The sequence below is a fragment of the Quercus robur genome, chromosome 3 (assembly GCF_932294415.1).
Source record: "Quercus robur chromosome 3, dhQueRobu3.1, whole genome shotgun sequence".
NCBI lineage: Eukaryota > Viridiplantae > Streptophyta > Magnoliopsida > Fagales > Fagaceae > Quercus > Quercus robur.
In genome coordinates, this window is record NC_065536.1 from 41,784,796 (window position 1) to 41,803,077 (window position 18,282).

Below are 18,282 nucleotides of genomic sequence, written 5' to 3' on the forward strand. Positions count from 1 at the left end.
CCTATCTGTTCAAACCCGACCCGAGTTAGAAAATTCAAATATAAATGCAAAAAAATTATAAAAATTAAAAAACATCATCCGTGCTTCATTTCAAGACAAAACGGGGCAAGACAGTCCGGAAAAAAAGAGAACAAAAATAATTTCCTTCCTATCCGTTCGAACCCGACCCGAGTTAGGAAATTCTAAAATAAATGCAAAAAAATTTTAAAAATTAAAAAGCATCATCCAGGCTTCATTTCAACACGAAATGGGTCAGAAAAGGCCGAAAAATAGAGAACGAAAAAAATTTCCTACCAATCCGTTCCAACCCGACCCGAGTTAGAAAATTCAAATATAAATGCAAAAAAATTATAAAAATTAAAAAACATCATCCAGGCTTCATTTCAATACCAAACGGGCCAAGACAGGCCGAAAAAAAGAGAATAAAAATAATTTCCTTCCTATCCGTTCGAACCCGACCCGAGTTAGAAAATTAAAAAATAAATGCAAAAAAATTCTAAAAATTAAAAAACGTCGTCCAGGCTTCATTTCAAGAGGAAACGGGTCAGGACAGGGCGAAAAATAGGGAACAAAAATAATTTCCTACCTATCTGTTCAAACCCGACCCGAGTTAGAAAATTCAAATATAAATGCAAAAAAATTATAAAAATTAAAAAACATCATCCGTGCTTCATTTCAAGACAAAACGGGGCAAGACAGTCCGGAAAAAAAGAGAACAAAAATAATTTCCTTCCTATCTGTTCGAACCCGACCCGAGTTAGGAAATTCTAAAATAAATGGAAAAAAAATTTTAAAAATTAAAAAGCATCATCCAGGCTTCATTTCAACACGAAATGGATCAGAAAAGGCCGAAAAATAGAGAACGAAAAAAATTTCCTACCAATCCGTTCCAACCCGACCCGAGTTAGAAAATTCAAATATAAATGCAAAAAAATTATAAAAATTAAAAAACATCATCCAGGCTTCATTTCAAGACCAAACGGGCCAAGACAGGCCGAAAAAAAGAGAATAAAAATAATTTCCTTCCTATCCGTTCGAACCCGACCCGAGTTAGAAAATTAAAAAATAAATGCAAAAAAATTCTAAAAATTAAAAAACGTCGTCCATGCTTCATTTAAAGACGAAACGGGTCAGGACAGGGCGAAAAATAGGGAAATAAAATAATTTCCTACCTATCTGTTCAAACCCGACCCGAGTTAGAAAATTCAAATATAAATGCAAAAAAATTAGAAAAATTAAAAAACATCATCCGTGCTTCATTTCAAGACAAAAAGGGGCAAGACAGTCCGGAAAAAAAGAGAACAAAAATAATTTCCTTCCTATCCGTTCGAACCCGACCCGAGTTAGGAAATTCTAAAATAAATGCAAAAAAATTTTAAAAATTAAAAAGCATCATCCAGGCTTCATTTCAACCCGAAATGGGTCAGAAAAGGCCGAAAAATAGAGAACGAAAAAAATTTCCTACCAATCCGTTCCAACCTGACCCGAGTTAGAAAATTCAAAAATAAATGCAAAAAATTCTAAAAATTAAAAATCGTCATCCAGGCTTAATTTCAAGACGAAACGTGTCAGGACAGGGCGAAAAATAGAGAACAAAAAAAATTTCCTACCTATTCGTTCAAACCCGACCCGAGTTAGAAAATTCAAATATAAATGCAAAAAAATTTTAAAAATTAAAAAACATCATCCAGGCTACATTTCAAGACCAAACGGGCCATGACATGCTGAAAAAAAGAGAACAAAAATAATTTCCTTCCTATCCGTTCGAACCCGACCCGAGTTACAAAATTCAAAAATTAATGCAAAAAAAATTTAAAAACATCATCAAGGCTTCATTTCAAGACGAAACAGGTCAGGACAGGCCGAAAAATAGAGAACAAAAAAAATTTCCTACCTATCCGTTCGAATCCGACCCGAGTTAGAAAATTCAAATATAATAGCAAAAAAATTATAAAAATTTAAAGACATCATCCAGGCTTCGTTTCAAGATAAACCGGCCCAGACAGGCCGAAAAAAAGAGAACCAAAATAATTTCCTTCCTATCCGTTCAAACCCGACCCGAGTTAGAAAATTCAAAAATAAATGCAAAAATATTCTTCAAATTAAAAAACATCATCTAGGTTTCATTTCAAGACGAAATGGGTGAAGACAATTCGAAAAATAAAGAACAAAAAAAATTTCCAACCTATCCGTTCGAACCCGACCCGAGTTAGGAAATTCAAATATAAATGCAAAAAAATTTTAAAAATTAAAAAATATCATTCATGCTTCATTTCAAAACGAAACGGGCCAAGAGAGGCCGAAAAATAGAGAAAAAAAATAATTTCCTTCCTATCCGTTCGAACCCGATCCGAGTTAGAAAATTCGAAAATAAATGCAAAAAAATTTTAAAACTTAAAAAGCATCATCCAGGCTTCATTTCAACACAAAACGGGTCAGAAAAGGCCGAGAAATAGAGAACAAAAAAATTTCCTACCTATACGTTCGAACCCGACCCGAGTTAGAAAATTCAAATATAAGTGCAAAAAAATTATAAAAATTAAAAAACATCATCCAGGCTTCATTTCAAGACCAAACGGGCCAAGACAGGCCGAAAAAAAGAGAGAATAAAAATAATTTCCTTCCTATCCGTTCGAACCCGACCCGAGTTAGAAAATTAAAAAATAAATGCAAAAAAATTCTAAAAATTAAAAAACGTCGTCCAGGCTTCATTTCAAGACGAAACGGGTCAGGACAGGGCGAAAAATAGGGAAATAAAATAATTTCCTACCTATCTGTTCAAACCCGACCCGAGTTAGAAAATTCAAATATAAATGCAAAAAAATTATAAAAATTAAAAAACATCATCCGTGCTTCATTTCAAGACAAAAAGGGGCAAGACAGTCCGGAAAAAAAGAGAACAAAAATAATTTCCTTCCTATCCGTTCGAACCCGACCCGAGTTAGGAAATTCTAAAATAAACGCAAAAAAATTTTAAAAATTAAAAAGCATCATCCAGGCTTCATTTCAACACGAAATGGGTCAGAAAAGGCCGAAAAATAGAGAACGAAAAAAATTTCCTACCAATCCGTTCCAACCTGACCCGAGTTAGAAAATTCAAAAATAAATGCAAAAAAATTCTAAAAATTAAAAATCGTCATCCAGGCTTAATTTCAAGACGAAACGTGTCAGGACAGGGCGAAAAATAGAGAACAAAAAAAATTTCCTACCTATTCGTTCAAACCCGACCCGAGTTAGAAAATTCAAATATAACTGCAAAAAAATTTTAAAAATTAAAAAACATCATCCAGGCTACATTTCAAGACCAAACGGGCAATGACAGGCTGAAAAAAAGAGAACAAAAATAATTTCCTTCCTATCCGTTCGAACCCGACCCGAGTTAAAAATTCAAAAATTAATGCAAAAAAAATTTAAAAACATCATCAAGGCTTCATTTCAAGACGAAACAGGTCAGGACAGGCCGAAAAATAGAGAACAAAAAAATTTCCTACCTATCCGTTCGAATCCGACCCGAGTTAGAAAATTCAAATATAATAGCAAAAAAATTATAAAAATTTAAAGACATCATCCAGGCTTCGTTTCAAGATAAACCGGCCCAGACAGGCCGAAAAAAAGAGAACCAAAATAATTTCCTTCATATCCGTTCAAACCCGACCCGAGTTAGAAAATTCAAAAATAAATGCAAAAAAATTCTTCAAATTAAAAAACATCATCTAGGTTTCATTTCAAGACGAAACGGGTGAAGACAATTCGAAAAATAAAGAACAAAAAAAATTTCCAACCTATCCATTCGAACCCGACCCGAGTTAGGAAATTCAAATATAAATGCAAAAAAATTTTAAAAATTAAAAAATATCATTCATGCTTCATTTCAAAACGAAACGGGCCAAGAGAGGCCGAAAAATAGAGAAAAAAAATAATTTCCTTCCTATCCGTTCGAACCCGACCCGAGTTAGAAAATTCGAAAATAAATGCAAAAAAATTTTAAAAATTAAAAAGCATCATCCAGGCTTCATTTCAACACACAACGGGTCAGAAAAGGCCGAGAAATAGATAACAAAAAAATTTCCTACCTATCCGTTCGAACCCGACCCGAGTTAGAAAATTCAAATATAAGTGCAAAAAAATTATAAAAATTAAAAAACATCATCCAGGCTTCATTTCAAGACCAAACGGGCCAAGACAGGCCGAAAAAAAAGAGAATAAAAATAATTTCCTTCCTATCCGTTAGAACCCGACCCGAGTTAGAAAATTAAAAAATAAATGCAAAAAAATTCTAAAAATTAAAAAACGTCGTCCATGCTTCATTTAAAGACGAAACGGGTCAGGACAGGGCGAAAAATAGGGAAATAAAATAATTTCCTACCTATCTGTTCAAACCCGACCCGAGTTAGAAAATTCAAATATAAATGCAAAAAAATTATAAAAATTAAAAAACATCATCCGTGCTTCATTTCAAGACAAAAAGGGGCAAGACAGTCCGGAAAAAAAGAGAACAAAAATAATTTCCTTCCTATCCGTTCGAACCCGACCCGAGTTAGGAAATTCTAAAATAAATGCAAAAAAATTTTAAAAATTAAAAAGCATCATCCAGGCTTCATTTCAACCCGAAATGGGTCAGAAAAGGCCGAAAAATAGAGAACGAAAAAAATTTCCTACCAATCCGTTCCAACCTGACCCGAGTTAGAAAATTCAAAAATAAATGCAAAAAATTCTAAAAATTAAAAATCGTCATCCAGGCTTAATTTCAAGACGAAACGTGTCAGGACAGGGCGAAAAATAGAGAACAAAAAAAATTTCCTACCTATTCGTTCAAACCCGACCCGAGTTAGAAAATTCAAATATAAATGCAAAAAAATTTTAAAAATTAAAAAACATCATCCAGGCTACATTTCAAGACCAAACGGGCCATGACAGGCTGAAAAAAAGAGAACAAAAATAATTTCCTTCCTATCCGTTCGAACCCGACCCGAGTTACAAAATTCAAAAATTAATGCAAAAAAAATTTAAAAACATCATCAAGGCTTCATTTCAAGACGAAACAGGTCAGGACAGGCCGAAAAATAGAGAACAAAAAAAATTTCCTACCTATCCGTTCGAATCCGACCCGAGTTAGAAAATTCAAATATAATAGCAAAAAAATTATAAAAATTTAAAGACATCATCCAGGCTTCGTTTCAAGATAAACCGGCCCAGACAGGCCGAAAAAAAGAGAACCAAAATAATTTCCTTCCTATCCGTTCAAACCCGACCCGAGTTAGAAAATTCAAAAATAAATGCAAAAATATTCTTCAAATTAAAAAACATCATCTAGGTTTCATTTCAAGACGAAACGGGTGAAGACAATTCGAAAAATAAAGAACAAAAAAAATTTCCAACCTATCCGTTCGAACCCGACCCGAGTTAGGAAATTCAAATATAAATGCAAAAAAATTTTAAAAATTAAAAAATATCATTCATGCTTCATTTCAAAACGAAACGGGCCAAGAGAGGCCGAAAAATAGAGAAAAAAAATAATTTCCTTCCTATCCGTTCGAACCCGACCCGAGTTAGAAAATTCGAAAATAAATGCAAAAAAATTTTAAAAATTAAAAAGCATCATCCAGGCTTCATTTCAACACAAAACGGGTCAGAAAAGGCCGAGAAATAGAGAACAAAAAAATTTCCTACCTATACGTTCGAACCCGACCCGAGTTAGAAAATTCAAATATAAGTGCAAAAAAATTATAAAAATTAAAAAACATCATCCAGGCTTCATTTCAAGACCAAACGGGCCAAGACAGGCCGAAAAAAAGAGAGAATAAAAATAATTTCCTTCCTATCCGTTCGAACCCGACCCGAGTTAGAAAATTAAAAAATAAATGCAAAAAAATTCTAAAAATTAAAAAACGTCGTCCAGGCTTCATTTCAAGACGAAACGGGTCAGGACAGGGCGAAAAATAGGGAAATAAAATAATTTCCTACCTATCTGTTCAAACCCGACCCGAGTTAGAAAATTCAAATATAAATGCAAAAAAATTATAAAAATTAAAAAACATCATCCGTGCTTCATTTCAAGACAAAAAGGGGCAAGACAGTCCGGAAAAAAAGAGAACAAAAATAATTTCCTTCCTATCCGTTCGAACCCGACCCGAGTTAGGAAATTCTAAAATAAACGCAAAAAAATTTTAAAAATTAAAAAGCATCATCCAGGCTTCATTTCAACACGAAATGGGTCAGAAAAGGCCGAAAAATAGAGAACGAAAAAAATTTCCTACCAATCCGTTCCAACCTGACCCGAGTTAGAAAATTCAAAAATAAATGCAAAAAAATTCTAAAAATTAAAAATCGTCATCCAGGCTTAATTTCAAGACGAAACGTGTCAGGACAGGGCGAAAAATAGAGAACAAAAAAAATTTCCTACCTATTCGTTCAAACCCGACCCGAGTTAGAAAATTCAAATATAACTGCAAAAAAATTTTAAAAATTAAAAAACATCATCCAGGCTACATTTCAAGACCAAACGGGCAATGACAGGCTGAAAAAAAGAGAACAAAAATAATTTCCTTCCTATCCGTTCGAACCCGACCCGAGTTAAAAATTCAAAAATTAATGCAAAAAAAATTTAAAAACATCATCAAGGCTTCATTTCAAGACGAAACAGGTCAGGACAGGCCGAAAAATAGAGAACAAAAAAATTTCCTACCTATCCGTTCGAATCCGACCCGAGTTAGAAAATTCAAATATAATAGCAAAAAAATTATAAAAATTTAAAGACATCATCCAGGCTTCGTTTCAAGATAAACCGGCCCAGACAGGCCGAAAAAAAGAGAACCAAAATAATTTCCTTCATATCCGTTCAAACCCGACCCGAGTTAGAAAATTCAAAAATAAATGCAAAAAAATTCTTCAAATTAAAAAACATCATCTAGGTTTCATTTCAAGACGAAACGGGTGAAGACAATTCGAAAAATAAAGAACAAAAAAAATTTCCAACCTATCCGTTCGAACCCGACCCGAGTTAGGAAATTCAAATATAAATGCAAAAAAATTTTAAAAATTAAAAAATATCATTCATGCTTCATTTCAAAACGAAACGGGCCAAGAGAGGCCGAAAAATAGAGAAAAAAAATAATTTCCTTCCTATCCGTTCGAACCCGACCCGAGTTAGAAAATTCGAAAATAAATGCAAAAAAATTTTAAAAATTAAAAAGCATCATCCAGGCTTCATTTCAACACACAACGGGTCAGAAAAGGCCGAGAAATAGATAACAAAAAAATTTCCTACCTATCCGTTCGAACCCGACCCGAGTTAGAAAATTCAAATATAAGTGCAAAAAAATTATAAAAATTAAAAAACATCATCCAGGCTTCATTTCAAGACCAAACGGGCCAAGACAGGCCGAAAAAAAAGAGAATAAAAATAATTTCCTTCCTATCCGTTAGAACCCGACCCGAGTTAGAAAATTAAAAAATAAATGCAAAAAAATTCTAAAAATTAAAAAACGTCGTCCATGCTTCATTTAAAGACGAAACGGGTCAGGACAGGGCGAAAAATAGGGAACAAAAATAATTTCCTACCTATCTGTTCAAACCCGACCCGAGTTAGAAAATTCAAATATAAATGCAAAAAAATTATAAAAATTAAAAAACATCATCCGTGCTTCATTTCAAGACAAAATGGGGCAAGACAGTCCGGAAAAAAAGAGAAGAAAAATAATTTCCTTCCTATCCGTTCGAACCCGACCCGAGTTGGGAAATTCTAAAATAAATGCAAAAAAATTTTAAAAATTAAAAAGCATCATCCAGGCTTCATTTCAACACGAAATGGGTCAGAAAAGGCCGAAAAATAGAGAACGAAAAAAATTTCCTACCAATCCGTTCCAACCCGACTCGAGTTAGAAAATTCAAATATAAATGCAAAAAAATTATAAAAATTAAAAAACATCATCCAGGCTTCATTTCAAGACCAAACGGGCCAAGACAGGCCGAAAAAAAGAGAATAAAAATAATTTCCTTCCTATCCGTTCGAACCCGATCCGTGTTAGAAAATTCAAAAATAAATGCAAAAAAATTCTTAAAATTAAAAAACATCATCTAGGTTTCATTTCAAGACGAAACGGGTGAAGAAAGGCCGAAAAATAGAGAACAAAAAAAATTTTCCTCCTATCCGTTCGAACCAGACCCGAGTTATAAAATTCAAATATAAATGGAAAAAAATTCTTAAAATTAAAAAACATCATCCATGCTTCATTTCAAGACGAAACGGGCCAAGACAGGCCGAAAAATAGAGAAAAAAAAATAATTTCCTTTCTATCCGTTCGAACCCGATCCGAGTTAGAAAATTCAAAAATAAATTCAAAAAAATTCTAAAAATTAAAAATCGTCATCCAGGCTTAATTTCAAGACGAAACGTGTCAGGACAGGGCGAAAAATAGAGAACAAAAAAAATTTCCTACCTATTCGTTCAAACCCGACCCGAGTTAGAAAATTCAAATATAAATGCAAAAAAATTTTGAAAAGTAAAAAACATCATCCAGGCTACATTTCAAGACCAAACGGGCCATGACAGGCTGAAAAAAAGAGAACAAAAATAATTTCCTTCCTATCCGTTCGAACCCGACCCGAGTTACAAAATTCAAAAATTAATGCAAAAAAAATTTAAAAACATCATCAAGGCTTCATTTCAAGACGAAACAGGTCAGGACAGGCCGAAAAATAGAGAACAAAAAAAATTTCCTACCTATCCGTTCGAACTCGACCCGAGTTAGAAAATTCAAATATAAGTGCAAAAAAATTATAAAAATTAAAAAACATCATCCATGCTTCATTTCAAGGCCAAACGGGCCAAGACAGGCCGAAAAAAAAGAGAATAAAAATAATTTCCTTCCTATCCGTTCGAACCCGACCCGAGTTAGAAAATTAAAAAATAAATGCAAAAAAATTCTAAAAATTAAAAAACGTCGTCCAGGCTTCATTTCAAGACGAAACCGGTCAGGACAGGGCGAAAAATAGGGAACAAAAATAATTTCCTACCTATCTGTTCAAACCCGACCCGAGTTAGAAAATTCAAATATAAATGCAAAAAAATTGTAAAAATTAAAAAACATCATCCGTGCTTCATTTCAAGACAAAACGGGGCAAGACAGGCCAAAAAAAAAGAGAACAAAAATAATTTCCTTCCTATCCGTTCGAACCCGACCCGAGTTAGGAAATTCTAAAATAAATGCAAAAAAATTTTAAAAATTAAAAAGCATCATCCAGGCTTCATTTCAACACGAAATGGGTTAGAAAAGGCCGAAAAATAGAGAACGAAAAAAATTTCCTACCTATCCGTTCGAACCCGACCCGAGTTAGAAAATTCAAATATAAATGCAAAAAAATTTTAAAAATTAAAAAACATCATCCAGGCTTCATTTCAAGACCAAACGGGCCAAGACTGGTAAAAAAAAAGAGAGAATAAAAAAAATTTCATTCCTATCCGTTTAAACCCGACCCGATTTAGAAAATTCAAAAATAAATGCAAAAAAATTCTAAAAATTAAAAAACGTCATCCAGGCTTCATTTCAAGTCGAAACGGGTCAGGACAGGGCGAAAAATAGAGAACAAAAAAAATTTCCTACCTATCCGTTCGAACCCGACCCGAGTTAGAAAATTCAAATATAAATGAAAAAAAATTCTTAAAATTAAAAAACATCATGCAGACATCATTTTAAGATGAAACGGGTTAGGACAGGCCGAAAAATAGAGACCAAAAAAAATTTCATACCTATCCGTTCGAACCCGACACGAGTTAGAAAATTCAAATATAAATGAAAAAAAATTCTTAAAATTAAAAAACATCATGCAGACATCATTTTAAAATGAAACGGGTTAGGACAGGCCAAAAAATAGAGACCAAAAAAAATTTCATACCTATGTGTTCGAACCCGACCCGAGTTAGAAAATTCAAATATAAATGCAAAGAAATTATAAAAATTAAAAAACATCATCCAGGCTTCATTTCAAGACCAAACGGGCCAAGACAGGCCGAAAAAAAGAGAATAAAAATAATTTCCTTCCTATCCGTTTAAACCCGACCCGATTTAGAAAATTCAAAAATAAATGCAAAAAAATTCTTAAAATTAAAAAACATCATCTAGGTTTCATTTCAAGGCGAAACGGGTGAAGAAAGGCCGAAAAATCGAGAAAAAAAAAAATTTTCCTCCTATCCGTTCGAACCAGACCCGAGTTATAAAATTCAAATATAAATGGAAAAAAATTCTTAAAATTAAAAAACATCATCCATGCTTCATTTCAAGACGAAACGGGCCAAGACAGGCCGAAAAATAGAGAAAAAAAATAATTTCCTTTCTATCCGTTCGAACCCGATCCGAGTTAGAAAATTCAAAAATAAATGCAAAAAAATTCTAAAAATTAAAAATCGTCATCCAGGCTTAATTTCAAGACGAAACGTGTCAGGACAGGGCAAAAAATAGAGAACAAAAAAAATTTCCTACCTATTCGTTCACACCCGACCCGAGTTAGAAAATTCAAATATAAATGCAAAAAAATTTTAAAAATTAAAAAACATCATCCAGGCTACATTTCAAGACCAAACGGGCCATGACAGGCTGAAAAAAAGAGAACAAAAATAATTTCCTTCCTATCCGTTCGAACCCGACCCGAGTTACAAAATTCAAAAATTAATGCAAAAAAAATTTAAAAACATCATCAAGGCTTCATTTCAAGACGAAACAGGTCAGGACAGGCCGAAAAATAGAGAACAAAAAAAATTTCCTACCTATCTGTTCGAATCCGACCCGAGTTAGAAAATTCAAATATAATAGCAAAAAAATTATAAAAATTTAAAGACATCATCTAGGCTTCGTTTCAAGATAAACCGGCCCAGACAGGCCGAAAAAAAGAGAACCAAAATAATTTCCTTCCTATCCGTTCAAACCCGACCCGATTTAGAAAATTCAAAAATAAATGCAAAAAAATTCTTCAAATTAAAAAACATCATCTAGGTTTCATTTCAAGACGAAACGGGTGAAGACAATTCGAAAAATAAAGAACAAAAAAAATTTCCAACCTATCCGTTCGAACCCGACCCGAGTTAGGAAATTCAAATATAAATGCAAAAAAATTTTAAAAATTAAAAAACATCATTCATGCTTCATTTCAAAACGAAACGGGCCAAGACAGGCCGAAAAAAAAGAAAATAAAAATAATTTCCTTCCTATCCGTTCGAACCCGACCCGAGTTCGAAAATTAAAAAATAAATGCAAAAAAATTCTAAAAATTAAAAAACGTCGTCCAGGCTTCATTTCAAGACGAAACGGGTCAGGACAGGGCGAAAAATAGGGAACAAAAATAATTTCCTACCAATCTGTTCAAACCCGACCCGAGTTAGAAAATTCAAATATAAATGCAAAAAAATTATAAAAATTAAAAAACATCATCCGTGCTTCATTTCAAGACAAAACGGGGCAAGACAGTCCGGAAAAAAAGAGAACAAAAATAATTTCCTTCCTATCCGTTCGAACCCGACCCGAGTTAGGAAATTCTAAAATAAATGCAAAAAAATTTTAAAAATTAAAAAGCATCATCCAGGCTTCATTTCAACACGAAATGGATCAGAAAAGGCCGAAAAATAGAGAACGAAAAAAATTTCCTACCAATCCGTTCCAACCCGACCCGAGTTAGAAAATTCAAATATAAATGCAAAAAAATTATAAAAATTAAAAAACAACATCCAGGCTTCATTTCAAGACCAAACGGGCCAAGACAGGCCGAAAAAAAGAGAATAAAAATAATTTCCTTCCTATCCGTTCGAACCCGACCCGAGTTACAAAATTAAAAAATAAATGCAAAAAAATTCTAAAAATTAAAAAACGTCATCCAGGCTTCATTTCAAGACGAAACGGGTCTGGACAGGCAAAAAATAGGGAACAAAAATAATTTCCTACCTATCTGTTCAAACCCGACCCGAGTTAGAAAATTCAAATATAAATGCAAAAAAATTATAAAAATTAAAAAACATCATCCGTGCTTCATTTCAAGACAAAACGGGGCAAGACAGGCCAAAAAAAAAGAGAACAAAAATAATTTCCTTCCTATCCGTTCGAACCCGACCCGAGTTAGGAAATTCTAAAATAAATGCAAAAAAATTTTAAAAATTAAAAAGCATCATCTAGGCTTCATTTCAACACAAAGCGGGTCAGAAAAGGCCGAGAAATAGAGAACAAAAAAATTTCCTACCTATCCATTCGAACCCGACCCGAGTTAGAAAATTCAAATATAAGTGCAAAAAAATTATAAAAATTAAAAAACATCATCCAGGCTTCATTTCAAGACCAAACGGGCCGAGACAGGCCTAAAAAAAAGAGAATAAAAATAATTTCCTTCCTATCCGTTCGAACCCGACCCGAGTTAGAAAATTAAAAAATAAATGCAAAAAAATTCTAAAAATTAAAAAACGTCGTCCAGGCTTCATTTCAAGACGAAACGGGTCAGGAAAGGGCGAAAAATAGGGAACAAAAATAATTTCCAACCTATCTGTTCAAACCCGACCCGAGTTAGAAAATTCAAATATAAATGCAAAAAAATTATAAAAATTAAAAAACATCATCCGTGCTTCATTTCAAGACAAAACGGGGCAAGACAGTCCGGAAAAAAAGAGAACAAAAATAATTTCCTTCCTATCCGTTCGAACCCGACCCGAGTTAGGAAATTCTAAAATAAATGCAAAAAAATTTTAAAAATTAAAAAGCATCATCCAGGCTTCATTTCAACACGAAATGGGTCAGAAAAGGCCGAAAAATAGAGAACGAAAAAAATTTCCTACCAATCCGTTCCAACCCGACCCGAGTTAGAAAATTCAAATATAAATGCAAAAAAATTATAAAAATTAAAAAACATCATCCAGGCTTCATTTCAATACCAAACGGGCCAAGACAGGCCGAAAAAAAGAGAATAAAAATAATTTCCTTCCTATCCGTTCGAACCCGACCCGAGTTAGAAAATTAAAAAATAAATGCAAAAAAATTCTAAAAATTAAAAAACGTCGTCCAGGCTTCATTTCAAGACGAAACGGGTCAGGACAGGGCGAAAAATAGGGAACAAAAATAATTTCCTACCTATCTGTTCAAACCCGACCCGAGTTAGAAAATTCAAATATAAATGCAAAAAAATTATAAAAATTAAAAAACATCATCCGTGCTTCATTTCAAGACAAAACGGGGCAAGACAGTCCGGAAAAAAAGAGAACAAAAATAATTTCCTTCCTATCTGTTCGAACCCGACCCGAGTTAGGAAATTCTAAAATAAATGGAAAAAAATTTTAAAAATTAAAAAGCATCATCCAGGCTTCATTTCAACACGAAATGGATCAGAAAAGGCCGAAAAATAGAGAACGAAAAAAATTTCCTACCAATCCGTTCCAACCCGACCCGAGTTAGAAAATTCAAATATAATTGCAAAAAAATTATAAAAATTAAAAAACATCATCCAGGCTTCATTTCAAGACCAAACGGGCCAAGACAGGCCGAAAAAAGGAGAATAAAAATAATTTCCTTCCTATCCGTTCGAACCCGACCCGAGTTACAAAATTAAAAAATAAATGCAAAAAAATTCTAAAAATTAAAAAACGTCATCCAGGCTTCATTTCAAGACGAAACGGGTCTGGACAGGTGAAAAATAGGGAACAAAAATAATTTCCTACCTATCTGTTCAAACCCGACCCGAGTTAGAAAATTCAAATATAAATGCAAAAAAATTATAAAAATTAAAAAACATCATCCGTGCTTCATTTCAAGACAAAACGGGGCAAGGCAGGCCAAAAAAAAAGAGAACAAAAATAATTTCCTTCCTATCCATTCGAACCCGACCCGAGTTAGGAAATTCTAAAATAAATGCAAAAAAGTTTTAAAAATTAAAAAGCATCATCCAGGCTTCATTTCAACACGAAATGGGTTAGAAAAGGCCGAAAAATAGAGAACGAAAAAAATTTCCTACCTATCCGTTCGAACCCAACCCGAGTTAGAAAATTCAAATATAAATGCAAAAAATTTTAAAAATTAAAAAACATCATCCAGACTTCATTTCAAGACCAAACGGGCCATGACAGGCTGAAAAAAAGAGAACAAAAATAATTTCCTTCCTATCCGTTCGAACCCGACCCGAGTTACAAAATTCAAAAATTAATGCAAAAAAAATTTAAAAACATCATCAAGGCTTCATTTCTAGACGAAACAGGTCAGGTCAGGCCGAAAAATAGAGAACAAAAAAAATTTCCTACCTATCCGTTCGAATCCGACCCGAGTTAGAAAATTCAAATATAATAGCAAAAAAATTATAAAAATTTAAAGACATCATCTAGGCTTCGTTTCAAGATAAACCGGCCCAGACAGGCCGAAAAAAAGAGAACCAAAATAATTTCCTTCCTATCCGTTCAAACCCGACCCGAGTTAGAAAATTCAAAAATAAATGCAAAAAAATTCTTCAAATTAAAAAACATCATCTAGGTTTCATTTCAAGACGAAACGGGTGAAGACAATTCGAAAAATAAAGAACAAAAAAAATTTCCAACCTATCCGTTCGAACCCGACCCGAGTTAGGAAATTCAAATATAAATGCAAAAAAATTTTAAAAATAAAAAAACATCATTCATGCTTCATTTCAAAACGAAACGGGCCAAGACAGGCCGAAAAAAAAGAAAATAAAAATAATTTCCTTCCTATCCGTTCGAACCCGACCCGAGTTCGAAAATTAAAAAATAAATGCAAAAAAATTCTAAAAATTAAAAAACGTCGTCCAGGCTTCATTTCAAGACGAAACGGGTCAGGACAGGGCGAAAAATAGGGAACAAAAATAATTTCCTACCTATCTGTTCAAACCCGACCCGAGTTAGAAAAATCAAATATCAATGCAAAAAAATTATAAAAATTAAAAAACATCATCCGTGCTTCATTTCAAGACAAAACGGGGCAAGACAGTCCGGAAAAAAAGAGAACAAAAATAATTTCCTTCCTATCCGTTCGAACCCGACCCGAGTTAGGAAATTCTAAAATAAATGCAAAAAAATTTTAAAAATTAAAAAGCAACATCCAGGCTTCATTTCAACACGAAATGGGTCAGAAAAGGCCGAAAAATAGAGAACGAAAAAAATTTCCTACCAATCCGTTCCAACCCGACCCGAGTTAGAAAATTCAAATATAAATGCAAAAAAATTATAAAAATTAAAAAACATCATCCAGGCTTCATTTCAAGACCAAACGGGCCAGGACAGGCCGAAAAAAAGAGAATAAAAATAATTTCCTTCCTATCCGTTCGAACCCGACCCGAGTTACAAAATTAAAAAATAAATGCAAAAAAATTCTAAAAATTAGAAAACGTCATCCAGGCTTCATTTCAAGACGAAACGGGTCTGGACAGGCAAAAAATAGGGAACAAAATTAATTTCCTACCTATCTGTTCAAACCCGACCCGAGTTAGAAAATTCAAATATAAATGCAAAAAAATTATAAAAATTAAAAAACATCATCCGTGCTTCATTTCAAGACAAAACGGGGCAAAACAGGCCAAAAAAAAAGAGAACAAAAATAATTTCCTTCCTATCCGTTCGAACCCGACCCGAGTTAGGAAATTCTAAAATAAATGCAAAAAAATTTTAAAAATTAAAAAGCATCATCCAGGCTTCATTTCAACACAAAGCGGGTCAGAAAAGGCCGAGAAATAGAGAACAAAAAAATTTCCTACCTATCCATTCGAACCCGACCCGAGTTAGAAAATTCAAATATAAGTGCAAAAAAATTATAAAAATTAAAAAACATCATCCAGTCTTCATTTCAAGACCAAACGGGCCGAGACAGGCCTAAAAAAAAGAGAATAAAAATAATTTCCTTCCTATCCGTTCGAACCCGACCCGAGTTAGAAAATTAAAAAATAAATGCAAAAAAATTCTAAAAATTAAAAAACGTCGTCCAGGCTTCATTTCAAGACGAAACGGGTCAGGACAGGGCGAAAAATAGGGAACAAAAATAATTTCCAACCTATCTGTTCAAACCCGACCCGAGTTAGAAAATTCAAATATAAATGCAAAAAAATTATAAAAATTAAAAAACATCATCCGTGCTTCATTTCAAGACAAAACGGGGCAAGACAGTCCGGAAAAAAAGAGAACAAAAATAATTTCCTTCCTATCCGTTCGAACCCGACCCGAGTTAGGAAATTCTAAAATAAATGCAAAAAAATTTTAAAAATTAAAAAGCATCATCCAGGCTTCATTTCAACACGAAATGGGTCAGAAAAGGCCGAAAAATAGAGAACGAAAAAAATTTCCTACCAATCCGTTCCAACCCGACCCGAGTTAGAAAATTCAAATATAAATGCAAAAAAATTATAAAAATTAAAAAACATCATCCAGGCTTCATTTCAATACCAAACGGGCCAAGACAGGCCGAAAAAAAGAGAATAAAAATAATTTCCTTCCTATCCGTTCGAACCCGACCCGAGTTAGAAAATTAAAAAATAAATGCAAAAAAATTCTAAAAATTAAAAAACATCGTCCAGGCTTCATTTCAAGACGAAACGGGTCAGGACAGGGCGAAAAATAGGGAACAAAAATAATTTCCTACCTATCTGTTCAAACCCGACCCGAGTTAGAAAATTCAAATATAAATGCAAAAAAATTATAAAAATTAAAAAACATCATCCGTGCTTCATTTCAAGACAAAACGGGGCAAGACAGTCCGGAAAAAAAGAGAACAAAAATAATTTCCTTCCTATCTGTTCGAACCCGACCCGAGTTAGGAAATTCTAAAATAAATGGAAAAAAAATTTTAAAAATTAAAAAGCATCATCCAGGCTTCATTTCAACACGAAATGGATCAGAAAAGGCCGAAAAATAGAGAACGAAAAAAATTTCCTACCAATCCGTTCCAACCCGACCCGAGTTAGAAAATTCAAATATAAATGCAAAATAATTATAAAAATTAAAAAACATCATCCAGGCTTCATTTCAAGACCAAACGGGCCAAGACAGGCCGAAAAAAAGAGAATAAAAATAATTTCCTTCCTATCCGTTCGAACCCGACCCGAGTTACAAAATTAAAAAATAAATGCAAAAAAATTCTAAAAATTAAAAAACGTCATCCAGGCTTCATTTCAAGACGAAACGGGTCTGGACAGGTGAAAAATAGGGAACAAAAATAATTTCCTACCTATCTGTTCAAACCCGACCCGAGTTAGAAAATTCAAATATAAATGCAAAAAAATTATAAAAATTAAAAAACATCATCCGTGCTTCATTTCAAGACAAAACGGGGCAAGACAGGCCGAAAAAAAAGAGAACAAAAATAATTTCCTTCCTATCCATTCGAACCCGACCCGAGTTAGGAAATTCTAAAATAAATGCAAAAAAGTTTTAAAAATTAAAAAGCATCATCCAGGCTTCATTTCAACACGAAATGGGTTAGAAAAGGCCGAAAAATAGAGAACGAAAAAAATTTCCTACCTATCCGTTCGAACCCAACCCGAGTTAGAAAATTCAAATATAAATGCAAAAAATTTTAAAAATTAAAAAACATCATCCAGGCTTCATTTCAAGACCAAACGGGCCATGACAGGCTGAAAAAAAGAGAACAAAAATAATTTCCTTCCTATCCGTTCGAACCCGACCCGAGTTACAAAATTCAAAAATTAATGCAAAAAAAATTTAAAAACATCATCAAGGCTTCATTTCAAGACGAAACAGGTCAGGTCAGGCCGAAAAATAGAGAACAAAAAAAATTTCCTACCTATCCGTTCGAATCCGACCCGAGTTAGAAAATTCAAATATAATAGCAAAAAAATTATAAAAATTTAAAGACATCATCCAGGTTTCGTTTCAAGATAAACCGGCCCAGACAGGCCCAAAAAAAGAGAACCAAAATAATTTCCTTCCTATCCGTTCAAACCCGACCCGAGTTAGAAAATTCAAAAATAAATGCAAAAAAATTCTTCAAATTAAAAAACATCATCTAGGTTTCATTTCAAGACGAAACGGCTGAAGACAATTCGAAAAATAAAGAACAAAAAAAATTTCCAACCTATCCGTTCGAACCCGACCCGAGTTAGGAAATTCAAATATAAATGCAAAAAAATTTTAAAAATTAAAAAACATCATTCATGCTTCATTTCAAAACGAAACGGGCCAAGAGAGGCAGAAAAATAGAGAAAAAAAATAATTTCCTTTCTATCCGTTCGAACCCGACCCGAGTTAGAAAATTCGATAATAAATGCAAAAAAATTTTAAAAATTAAAAAGCATCATCCAGGCTTC